Below are 17,510 nucleotides of genomic sequence, written 5' to 3'. Positions count from 1 at the left end.
GTCTCCATAGAAGCCTCAAGAAATTGTAACCATAGCAAGACCTAAATACATACATTATAAATCAGTATTTTAAGTGTCATTTTAATAAATGCATTTATTGTTAAAGGGCAAATAAATAATATTTTAAAATATTTTAATGTCTTTATTAAAATAAAGTATATTTCCTACTATTTTTCCTACAAGGGGAAAAAAATGTACCTCTATTTTGACACTAGTCTTTTATGTCAAATGTTATAACATCTGAGATCTTTGCTAATTAGAAATTAATAAATAATTCTTACTGATGTAGACGTCAAACAGAGGTATGGTTTTACATACATTTTACAAGTTAGTACCATCTACAAAGGTTTCTAACACGGGTAGAAATTGTTTAGTGAGTGAGGGCCAGGTGTTGAAGGAAAATATCATGTCAATTTCTGATTACTCTTCCTTTGTGTGTTTAATTTGCCCCCTCATAAATGAGTAACTTTATTAAAGTCTCTATCCAATACAGATATGATGCATAATCTCAGGTCAATAGCATCCTCTCTATCTGATATTTTAGTTTCAATTATTTTTTGGCTGCTCTACCTTATCTATAAGATGCATCAAGAGTTTATAATACAGCTAAATCTTCTATTCCTTCTTCCCTGGAATCTGAGGGTTTTGACATAAATTTAAGCAAGCTCAGTAACTTCACAGAACTATGTAAGGTATATCTCAGTTCCATCTGTTTTGAATGTAATTTGTTTAAACAGGGTATTTGAAAATATATATGCATACACATGTACATGACATCTATTAAAGTAACTTCATTTGGCAACTTTGACCTGAATGAAAAAATTCAGCCAGTCTTCAGAATTCACAGCAACCCAGAAACTGCTTTGATGAAGATGTGTGGCTAAATCTCCAGCCAGAACACTGTGCAAATTCTAAGTTTTTTCCACAAATGAATGCTTCTAAAATGAGTAGCTATAGGATCTAAACTAAAGCCTCAACTCCCGCACTCTGAAGAAAACCACAGAGCAGTCATTTCATCTGAAACTCTCCTAGATGGTATATGTGACCAGGTGCAGGAGGCATTTAGGAAGAAGAGCTTTTTGCTGTCTTGACCTCAATATCTGCTTTCTCAGGGTAGAAGGTCCTTTTCTCTTCCAAAACTGTCTAGATATTGTCCCTTTTTTCAGATGAAGCAAAACATTACGTCTTCCTAAAGTCTATGGGAAAGATACGATTTCACTCATATCTCTAGGTACTTCACACAGAGTTGTGGGGCACTACCTGGTGACTCGAACATCCTCTGAAACAAAGCCACTTATGGGAAGGACAACAGAAGATTGCCCTCGACTTAAAACAAATTTCCTTACCTGTTGCCTGGGATCTCACTGTTTCCCAAAGGTGCTCACAATCAAGATGCTAATTTTTCTATGACTTGGAAGAGGTGGGCAAAATTCACATTAAGATTTAACTGTACATATAAAGGAAGAATAGACAGGCTGAGTAAGCAGCAAACTATCTTTGTATTAATATCTTGGTTAGAATAGTTAGATTGGAATGTACAGTCCTCAAAGCCGAAAGTTATTAAGTAAATCTGACAGCTTTCTTAGCTGACAAACAAGAATAGAGTGAAGTCTTCCAAACTTCTCAGCAGGTGTGGCTTAAGATAAAAGCAACTTTCTGTCTGACAGACCTTACAGTCTGTGGATCACCAGTTCGAGTTACTCCAGAGTCTTGACAGTTACTTAAAGGAGACAGTTTAAGGCACTCAGCTTAGGGCCATGAGGTGTTAAAATTTAAGTAGAAGTATCAAGAAAGGAGAGGCCTGAGTTTAGCAAGCACTGGACATAGATGAAAACAGTCTAAGCACCTAAATATGACTATGAGAAGCGCAGTGATATGATGAGAAACAGAAAAGCTGGGAAGTAGGCCCACTTCTCGAGATGATGGATTAGACCACGAGCTTTAAAACAAGATGTACAAAACATATAAAATAACTTGACAGATGGGAAGAAAATATTCAGCACAGATAAAACAACTGAATCAGTGAACTTAGTAAAATTGTGTAAAGTTCACTTACTGAAAATCACAAAGGACAACTCAATCTCACAGTAGGAAACAAAATTCCTGTGGAATGCAGAGAAACATTCCCAATCCAAAAGACATAATATAAAACAGGGCTACAACTTAACACTTCAGATAGAAATACAATGATAACACTAATCATTACAGTTCCATTCCATTGTTTCATTTTGTTACGTTAGGGTATATCTTTGCATTTCAGTCAGCATCATGCTGGAACACTCATGGTGTTCCCAGGACTATTAAACCTTAGCTTTTTAGCTTTAGCCATCCTTTAAAGATCTTTTAAAGTGAACAAAAAGGATTGTAACTGGTGTTAGAACAGGAAATATTACATGACATCTATCAGTATGTATTCATATGATACACATCTTTTTTTTTTTTTTTAATCACCTGCAAAGATCAAAGGATCAAAGAATTCTTTGGAAAAGACTTTTAAGATCACTGAGCCCAACAGTTATCTAGCACTGACAAGTCCACCACTAAACCACGTCCCTAAGTGTCACATCTACACATCTTTTAAATACTTCTTGGAATGGCAGTTTGACCACTTTCCTGGGCAGCCTGGTCCAACGCTTGACAACCCTTTTGGTGAAGAAATTTTTCTTAATATCCGTTCTAAACCTCTCTGGCACAACTTGAGGATATTTCCTCTGGTTCTCACTTACTACTTAGGAGAAGGGATGGACACTCACTTTGCTACAGCCTCCTGTCGGGTAGTTCTGGAGAGCGATAAGGTCTCCCCTGAGCCTCCTTTACTCCAGGCTAAACAATCCCAGCTCTCTCAGTCGCCTTTTCTGACTTGTGCTCCAGACCCTTCACCAGCTGTGTTGCTCTTCTCTGGACATGCTCCAGCACCTCGGTGTCTTTCCTGTAGTGAGGGGCTCAAAGCTGAACACGGTATTCAAGGCACGCCCTCACCAGTGCCAAGTACAGGGAGAAAATCACTTCCCTAGTCCTGCTGGCCACGTTGTTTGGGTACAAGCCAGGATGCTGTTGGCCTTTTTGCCACCTGGGCACACTGCTGGCTCATGTTCAGCTGGCCATCAACCAGCACTCCCAGGTCCTTTTCCATCAGGCATATTCCCAGTCACCCCTCCCCAAGCCTGTAGCAGCATTGCATGAGGTTGTTGTGATCCAAGTGCAGGACCCAGCACTTGGCCTTGTTGAAACTCATATAGTTGGCCTTGGCCCATTGAACCAGTCTGTCCAGATCCCTCTGCAGAGCCTTCATACCCTGAAGCAGATCAGCGCTCCTGCCCAACTTGGTGTTGCCTGCAAACTTACTGAGGGTGCACCCAATCCCCTTGTCCAGATCATTGATACAGTTATTAAACAGAACTGACCCCAATACTGAGCCCTGGGGAACACCACTTGACCAGCCACCAGCTGGATGTAACTCCATTCACCACAATTCTTTGGGCTCAGCCATTCAGCCAATGTTTTACCCAGAGAACAGTACATCCATCCAAGCCATGAGCAGCCAGTTTCTTCAGGAGAATGCTGTGGAAGTGGGTGTCAAAGGCTTTGCTGAGTGCAGGTAGACAACATCCACAGCCTTCCCCTTGTCCATGAGGCAGGTCATCTTGTCATAGAAGGAGATCATGTTCATCAAGCAAGACCGGCCTTTCATAAACCCATGCTGGCTGGGCCTGATCCCCTGGTTGTCCTGCATGTGCCATGTGATGGCACTCAGGATGATCTGCTTTGTAACCTTCTCCAGCACTGAGTTCAGGCTGACAGGCTTGTAGTTCCCCAGATCCTCCTTCCAGTCCTTCTCATAGATGGTCATCACATTGGCTAACTTCCAGCCTTCTGGGAACCAATAGATGATTGAAAGTGGCTCAGTGAGCACTTCCACCAGCTCCCCAAGTACGCTCGGGTGGATCCCATCCAGCCCCATATACTTGTGTGTGTCTAAGTGGTGCAGCAGGTCACTGACCATTTCCCCTTGGATTATGGGGGCTTCATTCTGCTCTCTGTCCCTGTCTTCCAGCTCAGGGGGTTGGGCACCCAGAGAACAACTGGTCTTATGGTTAAAGACTGAGGCAAAGAAGGCATGAATTACCTCAGCCTTTTTCTCAGCTTTTGTACTACGTTTCCCCCCACATCCAATGAAGGATGGAGATTCTTCTTAACCCTCCTTTTGTTGCTAATGTATAGAAACATTTTTTACTGTCTTTTATGGCAGTAGATAGATTAAGTTCTAGCTGGGCTTTGACCCTTCTAATTTTCTCCCTGCATAACCTCACAACATCTTTGTAGTCATCCTGAGCTGCCTGCTCCTTCTTCCAGAGATCACAGACTCTCCTTTTTTTCCTCAGTTCCAGACAAAGTTCTCTGTTCATCCATGCCAGTCTTCTTCCCCACTGTTGTCGTTTAACCCCAGCCGGCAACAAAGCACCACGCAGCTGCTTGTTCACTCCCCCACACCCAGAGTGGTGGGGAGGAGAATTGGAAAGGCGTGTAAAACTCAAGGGTTGAGATAAGAACAATTTAATAATTTAAACATAATTTAAAGGTAAGAGCAATAATAATAACAATAACAATAAAAAATAATAATCATAATAAGAGTTATAATGGAAAGGTGGGCAGAAGGATAAAATCCAAAGGAAAAGGGAGAAAAGAAAAAAAGTGATGCACAGTACAACTGCTCACCACCTGCCGACCGATGTCCAGCCAGTGCCCAAGCAATGATCCACAGGTCCCAGCTAACCCCCCAGTTCATATACTAAGCATGATGTCCCATGGTATGGAATACTGCTTTACTGGTTTAGGTCACCTGTCCTGGCTGTGTCCCCTCCCAATTTCCTGTGCCCCTCCAGCCCTCTGTCTGGCAGGGCCCAAGAAACCAAAAAGTCCTTGACTTAGTATAAACATCACCCAGCAACAGCTAAAAGGTCAGTGCATTATCAACTTTGTTCTCACATCAGAGCCGAAACACATCACTGCACTAGCTACTAAGAAGAAAGTTAACTACATCCCAGCTGAAACCAGGACATCCACTGTCTTTTGGCATGTGGGGACAGCCTGCTCCTGTGCCTTTAAGACTTCCTTCTTGAAGAATGTCCAGTTCTACTAGGCCCCTTGGCCCTTCAAGACTGTCTCCCAAGGGACTCTGTCAACCAGTCTCCTAAACAGGGCAAAGTCTGCCCTCTGGAAGTGCATGGTAGTGGTTCTGCTGATCAACCTCCTTACTTATCTGAGAATTGAAAACTCCTATCATCTCATGATTGCTATGCCCAAGACGGCCTTCAACAACCACATCACCCACCAGTCTTTCCCTGTTTGTAAACAACAGGTCCAGCAGGACATCCCTCCTGCGTTGGCTCACTGACCGTCTGTGTCAGGGAGTTACCTGCCACACACTCCAGGAACCTCCAAGGCTGTTCCTCTCTGCTGTATTGTTATTTCTAGCAGACACCTGGTAAGTTCAAGTCCCCCAGGAGAACAAGGGTTAGAGATTGTGAGACTTCTCCCAGCTGCTTGTAGAGTATTTCATCTGCCTCTTCATCCTGGCTGGGTGGTCTATAACATACTTCCACCAGGTTATCTGCCTTGTTGTCTATCCCCCTGATTCTTACCCATAAACAATCAACCCTACTGTACCATCATTAAGGTCTAGGCATTCACATACTCCCTAACACACAGGGCTACCCCACCACCTCCCGTTCCTTATGCACCCCTTCTGAAGAGTTTATAGCCATCCACTGCAGCACTCCAGGTGCATGAGTCATCCCACCACGTCTGCATGACCGCAACTGTGTCATAGTTTCCCTCTTGTATAATGGCTTCCAGTTCATCCTGTGTGCTGCCCATGCCCATGTGCACAGGTGTAGATGCACTTCAGTTGGGCTACTGATCCCACCATCTTTCTGGGGGGAGAAGCCATAATTCCTATGTGACTACTCTCAGGCCCTTCTGTGATTTCTAACACATCAACAACCCTTGCATCTTTGCTGCCACATGAATCTCCATCCCCACCTCCACTGAGGTGGCAGAGTGAAGGACCTCACTAGCACACCATCCCTCAAGCGTTGGTGTGCTGCCCCTAGGCTTAACTCTAGCAAGACTGGTTGTATCCCTTTCCCCCTTCAAATCTAGTTTAAAGCTCTTTCAGTGAGCCCTGCTAACTCCTGTGCAAAGACCCTTTTACCCCTTTGAGACAGGTGTACCCTATTTGTCACCAGCAGGCCCAGTGTTGTGTGAACTGGCCCATGATCAAAACCCCCAAAATTCTGATACCAGGCTTGGAGCCAGGTGTTGATCTGCTGTCTCTTTCTGTTTCTTCCCTCATCATTCCCTGCAACTGCAAGGACAGAGGAGAACACTGCCTGTGCTTCTGATTCCTTAACCAGTCACCCTAAGGCCCTGAAGTGTCTCTTGATTTCCTTAAGCCATCTTGTAATTTTGTCACTGCCTTAGGAGACACCTGACGAGTGCCTCAGGGAGCACCTTACAAGGCACCTCAGGAAATTTATATTGATAAAGTAGATTACTTTGGCCTTAACCCTGCCTTGACCACATATCCCTCAGCCCTGCCTTGAATTTTATTTTTAATTATGTTTAGTATGTATGTAACATGCAGAGTACAATCATGCCCGGCTATGCAAGTGTAGGCCTCCCAAGGAGTTCAATACAAGATGCGTGCATATGTCACAGGACAGAAATTGGCTCAATATGTTTAATAAAAATAATTTCTTCTGACCTCTGCCTCCAGGCAGATTCCCGTTTGTAACCCTAGTTTGGTTTATGATTAATAATGCACATGTTAAGAATGAAATCTTTCTCCCTATCATGTCTCTGCATTCATTGCTAATAAATATGTTTGTAATTGAAATCTTCTTCTGCCTTCTCCTTGCCAGTAGCAGATTCTCAGCACTGATCCCATTCTTATGAGACATAATAAATATATCTAAAGTTAAAATCATCTTCTCCAGCTGTAGAAGTCCTTTGCCATCCGGTTTTCATCTTCGGTTCCTGGAAATATTTTGGCGTCAGATATGACTCCTCCTTGACACATTTCTCAATTCGACTGCCACTCCTTTTAGTAGGCTGCTTTAAAGCAGGAGAAAACCAGAATGCTCAGGAGGTCAAGAGTTCCTCTGCTACATGCAGCTTCAGCCCTTAGATGAGGATACTGTGCAAGAGCAAGGTAACCAGGGTAAGAGACAAACTGGCAAAAAACAGGCAAGACCATGTGTGAACCTATGTATTTGCCACATCGCAAATTTCTCACATGAGCTCATGGATTTTCAGCTGACCAATATTTTTTTTTTGACAGATTATCTTCTTCCGGGTGATTTCTGACAGGTAAAATGTCATCAGTGTTATTCTTTCCTGTTGTCACCATTGGTAGCTCAAATGCTGCTAAACTAGGATCCTTGAATTTCTGACTATCACTTCTAAGGTATATATTAAAAAGTAAAGACTCATGAGTACAGTTATAAAAATACAGAAAATGCAACTACTTGCTTTTGTCAAGTGATCAGATTACCCAAACACAAATGGCAGTTGTACTTTGCCCTTCATTCTGGAGAGAACCATAACCTTTGAATTAATGGCCTCCTCAGGTGCACAAACTTAAAACAATGGCTTTGCAAACGCACGGCCTTCCATGGGTGTGAGAAGGAGGAATGCAGATCAATGGAACTTGGGGATCAATAAACAGCTATTAAATTTATCACATCCAGGAAAATGAAGACTGTACAAATAAATCAATAACAACAATTCAATTTCATCTCACTCCAGAAAGAATCAACAGACATTTTTCTATATCAAAGAGTGAATAAAAGGGGAGGTAGGAGGGGACTCCTTTAGTACATTAGAAAAATCTAATGTAACCCAAATGCAGTAGGGCTCAATAAGTGTATTCTTTGACATTTCCAACAAAAAAGCCTTGTGTGTCAACACTCAGATTGTGCTGATGCTCAACAGTGCTAATATTTAGTTGCAATAAAAGCTATTTGATACCTCATGTTTATCTCTATAGTGAGTATTCTGACTGTAGATCACAGAGTTGTTTTGACTAGTGTGAAACTAGCCCTCACAGGTGCTACAATGGAGATGTTATCTATAAATGGAAACATTTATGAATGTTCCAAAAATTACAATACTGTCCTACTATGCCATGAAACAAACAAAACCCACAAACCAAACCGAACAACTAAACAAAACCCAACACTCACACACACAAACCAGAAACAAAAGGGGAAAAAAAGACCAAGAAAGAGGATTCCTGAATCCTCTCCAACTGTACTTGAATGTCAATGAACAGATCCATCACCTTCCGGAACCATGTATCCTGCTTTCAAAGACACAAATGATTTCTGCAGGCGCTGGATTTGCAGAACAAAATTCAGAAACAACCTATTAAAATTTTCTCAAGAAGGGAAGGGAATTATCCTTGAGAAGTCATCTGGGGAACGTTATGAAGTAGGTGACACAGTGACAGAAAGAAATGCATTTGCTTTGGGTGAATAGGCTGCCTCCATAGGCCTAGTCAGATCCAGGAAAGATAGGCTTTGGAGAAGGTCTGGTTTGCCATTTACAGTTTCCCTTAAATGATTGTTTGATTGAGTTATAGAATCATAGAATCATTTAGGTAGGAAAAGACCCTTAAGGTCATTGAGTCCAACTGTGTAATTTGTTGCAAATGGCCAAATGGCCTTTTGACCGCTGACCACCAGTCTTCCATTCTGTTGGGGAAGAGAGCTTTAGTATGTGAGCACATGTCATGGGAAACTGGAAGTCAAGGTGGGATTGGAAGTTAAGATGCACCTTAAAAATGAGATAATTACATGGGTCAGATAGCCACTTCTGGCCTGGGACTTGATAATGAGGGCATAATGAGGAACAGAAAAAGTCATAGGTGACATTCTGCCCGTGAAAAATATCCTGTATAAATCTCCTTGTGAAAAAAAGCATATATAGAAAGTATAATGGATTGATCACCCGTCTAGGGTGTTTCAGGTCTAGTTATAAATTCTGTAGCAGAGATACATAATTCTGTATAAGCTTTATTTTGGAGGAGGATTACTAAAATAGACAGATTTTCTGAACCCTACTTTTTATATGGAATCCTGAAAATTCGTCTGCCCCTCTTACTGCCCAATATATGAGGGTGGACCGCAAAAAGAAAAGAACTTAGTTCAGAAGAAAGCATTCATGGTCTTTTGATTGTCTCAAAGGAGTTTATTGGAGCTCAGAATTTGGCCCAGTATACCAAGTGCAGCATGCTTGGAACAGCTGCTGCTGGCTGTCACATACCATGTAGCTGTTGTGAGCTGAAAGCTTCAACCATTAAAATGCATTTTTAGTGTTTGAACTTGTAAAAATTAATAATAATAATGCTAATGACCATGTAAAACAACAAAGGAAAAGAAAACCCTTTTCAAAAAATTGAAACCTATTATATAATCAACCATAATTTATTTGTTTTGCCTAAGGAGAAAGTTACTTTTATCTTCTTTTTAGTAACAATATTAAGCATTCCAGTAATGTTTTGTGCAGACAGTTATTTGAAACTAAAGATGACAAGTCATATTCACTATGCAATCAACACAAGCTCCAAGGAAAGACTCTTCTCATATTAAATGCAACATTTGGTTCAAGTTCCAGGAAGCTGAAATTTTATTACTGCATTCTTTAAAAGCAACATGAGCCTTGTAACAATTAGAACTGATTATAATCAAGTTCAAGGTAGGCGACATTTCCCATGACCTCCCCTGAAGTCTTTGGTTGTCCTTTGTCTTACATTGGTTCTGTTCCCTATGTTTGCCCTGGACTTTGCATGGGGCCAACATTTAGGGTCAGACCAGGCTTAATGTTTTTATGGTTGAGGTTTTTGTGGCATTCTGTAGGGTTTTTTAGTGGGACACTTTGCCAGTGCACCCTCTTAGGGAAAATGCCTTATCTTAAGGTGTTGTGGGAAATACATACCCATCATGTGTGGTAGGCTATCAAACAAACATTTTACAAAGTTCTATTAGTTGTAATATCAATGTTCCTCAAAGCCAGTCCGTTATTAGGCCTCGAACCATCAATAGTTAGCAGTATCAGTCTGTCAATATATTCATAGCAAACGGAGTTCCTGACAAGCAGCATCTACCTTTAAATAAAATTTTAAGTTCACACTTAAAGGATATTTTAAGTTTCAGGAATGCCCATTTAATTTTAAAAGACCTGAGGGAGTATTTATATACTCACTATTTCCACTCTGTCTTTTAAGAGTCCCTCACTATTACCATAAGGGGACACCTGCTGGAAATAAAAATCAAGGACAAAAATAACCACTGGTGGTTTCTGCTAAATTGTTGCTTGCAACGGCAAGAATCTAATGCATGTGATCATTTAATTCCTACAGCAAATTCCCTTTATATTCAAGACTGATGTCTGCAAGGTTATTCTTCTTGTTCTACTGCAAAGAGCACTGATTTGGATTCTTTTTATTAGGAAACTTTTCAGTGCATTAGGTAAAGGGCTCACGTTTAAAGTCCCAATAAAAGGCATACTCCCCAACCACCACACTCATCTGTTTTCTGTATGACTGACACCTAAAATCTTGCTTTTTTATTTTATGGTTATGTTTGTAATGGTATTAATTCCATTTCTAGATATAAGCAGAAAGTATTCTTTTAATGAGGCAATTCTTGACACACTGGAAAATAATTTAAAAAAAAAAAAAAAGGAGGAGAAAGATATGCAGGGTGAAGAAGAGTTGCAGAGTACATGTAGATCCAAAGAAAAACAATTTCCAGCATTTGGTAATTTGCTTTTAAATAATAATAAAACCCCCCAAAACTTACACTGGTAAGGACTATAACACATTAACAAACGTGTAACAAATAAAGTACCTTGGTTTGCTGTTGGTCAAAACCATTTCATAAACTGTTCACACACTCTTATTCTCTGTAGACAGATTCTTACTGCACAGTGCACTGTGCAGTTGATGCTGTTGATGCATGTTGGGGCAATGAAATAATAAAACTCTTGTCATTCAAGCCTCAATTTAGTAAGTATATACTTTACACAGTGGTTGGGAATATTCACAAATTTAAATCTGAGCTCAATCTTAAGCACCATTATGAGTTAGCCTTCATCAGAAAAGAAATAGTACAGAGAAGTAGAAAAATAAATAATTGCACAGGGAAATGAAAAAGTGTTTGAAGATTTTTTACATACTTCATACAAAGCAGACAGGAATGTGAGAGTTCTTTATTTTCTTGCTTCTTCAGTAATCCTTTCATGATCAGGTGGAAGATTAGAACTGACTACCATGAAAGTGGAAGTTAGTGATAAGATGTTATTCCACTGAAGACTACATGTTTTCTCAGCTTATTGAAGTTCTGTACATTGTGTCCTGAATTAATAGAGTTCACTGAGGTAACCAGAAAGAAAATAATGAGATTCATTTTAGTTTTTACCAATGTGTACTAAACTTTTCATAAGAAACAAGTGGCTCAATCTAAATGAAGTAGCTATCATGCATCTTGAATCAAACTAAGGTATCAGTGTCCAAAATTCAGATCCAGACAATATACTCCACTGCCCCTCATAGATCCAGATTTGTTTGGCCTTCACTGGGCAGAGACCCTTGGGACATGCTTGATTCATCAGCCTAACCAGACCCCAGCAGGGCAGTTCTCCAGCCCAGAGATCCAGAGGATCAACCAGGTGAGTACTATCGAAACCCTTCTAACATACATCTCCCAACAGAGCAGATCTCCCTGTGCAGCCATTGCCTTCTCTTAATCACAGCATAAAATACAGTAGTACTGGGGTGCCCTGCATTTTAAATACAACAAAGAAAGTCACACCTCCAAAGTGAGACATCAGACTCCACTTACACCTCTGAAAGGGGGATTTCAAACTTTGCCACCCATTCTCCAAGAAAGCATCCCAGCAGGGGACTTCAGGAGACAGACAGGAATTTAGTGTGCTGGCCCCAGCTCCAGGACAGCTGATATATTTGGTATAAATCAATCACAGCCATGGCTGATTCACAGTTTATTTGGCAGGGTGGTGGTGGTGGGTATTCATATGTATATATTTATATATTTATAAATATTTATATACAACACTTGTTACATATAACAGGGAAAAAAGACTTAGAAGTGACCTTTTTTGGAGGGATCAAAGAGGTATCTTAGTGAACAGGGTTAAAAAGGCATTTGAAGAAAATAAGGATTAAGAATGTCTTCCACTACTGTAAACAGTACTTACACACTAACTCTAAAGACGTGTTTCTCATTAGTCCCAGCAAAATAAAATAAATACCAAAGAAAAAATATAATGTAAAGCACAGAACAGATTTAAACCAGTGACACCAAGTATACATTGAATCAGTGTAAACCTAGCATTAATTAAAATACTGCAAATGGCTGCTGTTGACACTAAAGGGATAGTCCATTTTTCATTCTGCTGATGGTTTCTCTATACATGCCTAACAATGCAAAGGATTTTCAAGTGCAAACCACTTTAAAATACTTTTATCCAACCACCATTATATTAAAGCCCCTGACGGTAAAAAATTGTATCACAAACCCTTTTTTTTCCGGTTAATTTTATGCTTATTTAACATGCTTCAGTTTAAAACCTGAAAGGGAGTAGTTTCTCTAGACTGAACAAATTCCCATTTACTCTAATCCAGATAAGAGTACACACCTGGAACATATCACTCACTCCTGCCTTTTCTGTTCCTGTACTGCACTGCAGGGCTGAACAGCTGACACTTCGATAACACAAGCCCCAGTGGAAGGATCAGCTAAGACATAAACTTGAGTGCAACTTCTAATTCAACTTTGAAAAGAGATCATTGCTGGGAAACATTAAAACTCTGAGACAAAGTTTGAATACTACGTATAGTTTTGGTGGTTGTTTTTTTTTCCCCAACAATGCTTCAGTAAAGTAAGTTCTCTGAATAATTTTCTTAATATTTTTAAAAGATGTGTGGCACAGTGGTACTACACAATGGAAGAGGAATTATAGTTATCGTTTCAGATGAGGTGTGTTGAAAGACCGAGAACTGACGCAGTTGGCAGCCTTGGAGTTTGCCTTCTTATTACTACCATCTGTGTCAACTTCAGTATCCATTACAAAGAGAAAAAAGCAGGAGTGCTTTCTTGTGTACGTGACCCCATTTACGTGCAGACCTTCAATATCAGCAGCAGAGACTGGAAGTGTGCTCATTCTCCGCTAAACATAGTGAGAGATTCCAATGGCCAGATAACAGTTCTGTTTATCAGTTTGTAAACAAAATTCAGTGATAAAATTGTGCTTTTCTTCTTTTCCATAAATCTTTCCTCTGGATATTTTTTCCTACTAACTGTCATGATGCTGATGAAAAACAATCTCTCTGCCTTTTTGAACCTGATGTCTCTTACGACAGCAATCTTTTATAAAACCTAAGAGAGCAGTAGAGTAATGCTTTAAGGATTTTTTTTTTTTCTGTGAAAAACAATTATGCCAGCTGAAAGTAAGCAAAGAAAAACTGTTGCACCTAATATGTGAAACAGTTGGCTTATAAATAGGCTTGGAAGCAGCCTGAATTATTTCAGGGAAGTTAAGTGGACTGTAACCAACTGCAAGTTTAATATCCAAAAGAATACTGCTGATATTGGATTTTTAGATTCCCTTGCTTAGTTTTTAAAATGACATCATTTAAAGACTACTGGGATGATTTTTGAATGGTAGTTTATATACACCTATCAAACTAGACTGAAGCAAAGAATATATAAGTAGGTATAGCACAAGGCATGACTATGTCTTGCTTGATGATGTTGGAAATGTGATTTTTTTCTTCACAACATTCAAAAAGTTGGGCTTGCCTCCCCATAATTTAATCTTATGATCAACTTTTGACAGAATAGATAATGGCCAAGCAAAGGCAAAACAAATGAGGAACTGTGAGAGCTGCTTGTCACATTACTACTTTTTTCCTTTTTTCTTTTTTTTCTAGTACAGTTTTATCTGTCCTTTCTTTCTCTCCCATTATATTCTGTTATAACCAGTCCTCCAAAGAGGGTTGATTAAATGTTTCTTTAACATAGCAAAACACAAATGTCCCTACAGAGCTACTCAAGGAGCACTGAAATGGCAGGGCAGGGGTTCGGGAAGGAGAATTATATTTGTCTGAATTCCATTTCCAGCCAGCAGAGAGGATCTAATGAGTGAATCCACAACAGGCATCCTCCCATTGCAAAGTAATCTCACATTACAGACCATGGTCCCTAATGGGGTATAATTGTTGCCCATGACTTGTATATAATTTTTCCAACAGCAAACCTCTCTGGATGCTTCTCAGAAAGGAAGAAAAAGTGACCAATCATAGATGTGTCTCAGAACATTCCTACAGAAAACTGGATGGTCCTGTTGGTAGGTATCCTTTATGCACCAGCCCGAAGTTTTACTGCAAAAGCCAGATTTCATTTTTTTTTTTTTTCCTGTCTTAGAAAATGATCCCTCCAAGTGAATATTGAAGAGGATAGCAAACAGTGTAAGTATGTTTTAATTTCCCTCCACGTGGCTGGAATACCTTCCCATGTGCAACATTTTTTATCTACCAAGGAGTACTTTGTGTCCACGCATAGACTTAATTAAGGGCATGACAGCCCATTCTTCCAAAGACATTCGCAGGGAAAGAGCATGTGAACAGGCAGTAACAAGGATGTGAACATCCAGTACATCATAAGAAAATTGTGGTACTAATGTACCAGGTAAGAAACACTAGTAAAAACAGTGTTATTGGTTGCTCCAACTCAGTCGTAATCACATAAATATATATATATGTACATATTTTATTTCAATGCAACCATGATTTTGATGAAGAACTGGTGACAAAATATGTCTATATAGATTATGTTCCCAGGAATCTATGTGAGCCACAGTTCCACTGAAATTGCAGTTGTTTGGGTAGAGTTAATAACAGGTGGCCCTATCCAATGGCACATACACTTTCCAAAAAAGGTGCTGGGTCTACTTTAGTAACTGAAGTCATTATAGAAAAACTGGTTTCCTTTTATTTCTAAAATCTGTGATATTTCAACAATGAAATTAATGAACAAAAATTACCACTGAAGAGCACAAGGGACACCTAATTTTGTTTTTGCAAATGTTGTGTTAGCCTCAACTGTTTCTACCTCAGGAAACATGACAGAAATTAATATAAGGCACCTGTAAAATATCTTGTAAGAAAACAGAAGCATGTACTTTGAACCACACCTAAGCTTCATCATTCAAAAATACATACTTTGAAAGAATTGTTTATTTTGTGTTGAAAGTCTGCATTCATAGATTTCAGAAGAGATTTAACAGAACATGAAAACCAGATGACAGATGATGCCTATTTGGAAGAGCAGAATTCTGAATTTGACACTTAAGTTTGTACTTACCTGGTGTTTTACAGGTGGATTTGATTGGCCAGCCTAAACCTATATGAAGTAGGAAAAATAAGACCACATAAGTTACACAAATCCATTAATGAAAGAAAAAAAGAAAAAAAGTCTGAGATACAAAGTTTAAACCAGGAATAGAAGCAAGACAATTATTCCAGAGGTGATGAGAGCCAAGAATAAGAATAAGGAACTGTATACTTGCAGTTTTATACCATATATTGTAAAATCCATAATTTTATTTATACAATTCAGACTATGCCATCTTTACAAGAAATTTGCTGAGTTGCAACAGAACAGTAAGTGAAAATAAAAGTATGTTTCATAGATATGCAGTCTTTTTCACATGCCCAGGCACTCTGAAATTGTTACAACTATTACAGTGACTGGTTAGATAAGAACAAAAAAAGAATTCCTTTTTTACATGATTACATGTCTATATCATATTTTTAATTGGGCGAGCAATTCTATTCAATAGCCGGCCTTCATCTGATTCCTAGAGCTAGCCTTTTGTAATGGAGAATATTTGCTGCCACTGAGTGTTTCTCTTGAAGTGGCACTTGCCATTAAGTAAGTCTAAAACACAGGAATCCATTTTAAGTGTCTCTGAATCTTCAAAAGGCAAGTTCAGCGAATGACTGCAAAGTATATTATATATCTTCAGATATGCTGTCCAATATCCTATGATCATACTTACTTTGTATTTGGTTTTAGATTATTAAAATTTCTTTTTGGTTTTATTCCTGTATAAAATTCTAAACTCCCATTCCCCAGGATCACAGAATAGTTTTTAACAGTATTTTGCTATCATAACTATTTTGATGGAAACGCTCTTAGAACAGGCACTAGAATATGTCTAATAAGGAAATAAATCTTACCAAGGGAACAAAGTTCTCTCCTGAGTTCATTGGCTTATTTTTTGACATTTCTTTCTGGTAACTCTTGTCTCATTACTATGTGTCAGAAGGATATGACCAATTTCAGCTTTTGACTGACTTACGGAAAAAGAAAAAGGTAATGTCTTCTTTTTGGAACACTGAATGTTCAGAATGTGCCTGAAATGTAACAAAGTAACCGTGCTTTCATGCTGTTTCATTAACCTTGAACAATGGGGAAAAAATGCCCAGAAATGTACATTTCATTAATAGGTGTGGTGATCTCTGGAGGAAAAATGAAAGAACAGAAACATTTCCAGTTCTGTAAATCAGCCTGACAGAAGCAGATGGAACCATGTCCTACCTCTGATAAAACTATTATCTCTATTGTCAGGGCATTTCAGGACAGCTGCATAGTTGAATATTATTTTTCTGGAATATCTGATGAGGTGTTTACAAGGAAAAATTAGAAGCACCTTGCACTGCTGCGCTTGCCCCAAGCATTTACACAGATCTAGTAGCATACATTTGGCAAGCACTTGTCCATGAGTGATATTATGGGAAACTCTGATCTCATCTTATGGTGGGAGGCTCAACAGATACCCAAGATAAAAGCTAGAATAACGATGGTAGGCTTTGTTAATGGTGTTCTCTGTGAACCCTACTGAAATCGTAGACCAGAGAGTTGACACAGATATTTGGAAAGCATCAGCCTGAGACCTTAGACACATTAGTCACCCATTTTTGACTAAATAACTTTTTCTGCCAATCAAGTAATCCACAGCATTATTGTGGAAAAAAATAAAATTACTTAAAGTGAAGCTTTCTCTGCCTTTAAAGAATATAAGTGGATCTGTAACTATCCTTTGTCAAGGAGAAACCAGAAAACTGTGAATTCTGAATGTCCCCTTCGGGAATTCAACCACCAAAATCTTTTCCCCTTCCCCTTTCTTCTTCTTTTTCTTCTTCCTCTTCCTCTTTTTCCCTGTTTGCTGCAATGACTGTGGTTAGTGCAGGTTGTGCAGTGGATGGCCACTGCCATCTCAGTCAGCATTTTAAACCTGATCTCAAGAAATAAGCAGCAGACAGCTCCCAACCCCCCACCCCCGCCCCCCACCCCTTACCTCCATATGTTGTTCTGTTTGCTCTCTGATCCTTTGCTTGTGCCAGGATTGTCCATCAGCAC

General features: G+C 39.4%; 1 long non-coding RNA gene across 2 annotated transcripts in view; it reads right to left on the bottom strand.

Moving 5' to 3' along the window:
* LOC308059358 overlaps positions 1 to 17,510 on the bottom strand; it is a 186,677-nt gene that overhangs the window by 13,774 nt on the left and 155,393 nt on the right. For both annotated transcript variants that reach the window (XR_013926214.1, XR_013926215.1), the window contains exon 2: positions 1 to 17,510. This exon is cut by the window's left edge and continues 13,774 nt beyond it. This is a non-coding gene — a long non-coding RNA (uncharacterized lncRNA).

This window comes from Falco punctatus (assembly GCF_963210335.1).
Source record: "Falco punctatus genome assembly, chromosome: 2".
Taxonomy (NCBI): domain Eukaryota; kingdom Metazoa; phylum Chordata; class Aves; order Falconiformes; family Falconidae; genus Falco; species Falco punctatus.
This window is presented reverse-complemented; position numbering and strand designations above follow the sequence as displayed.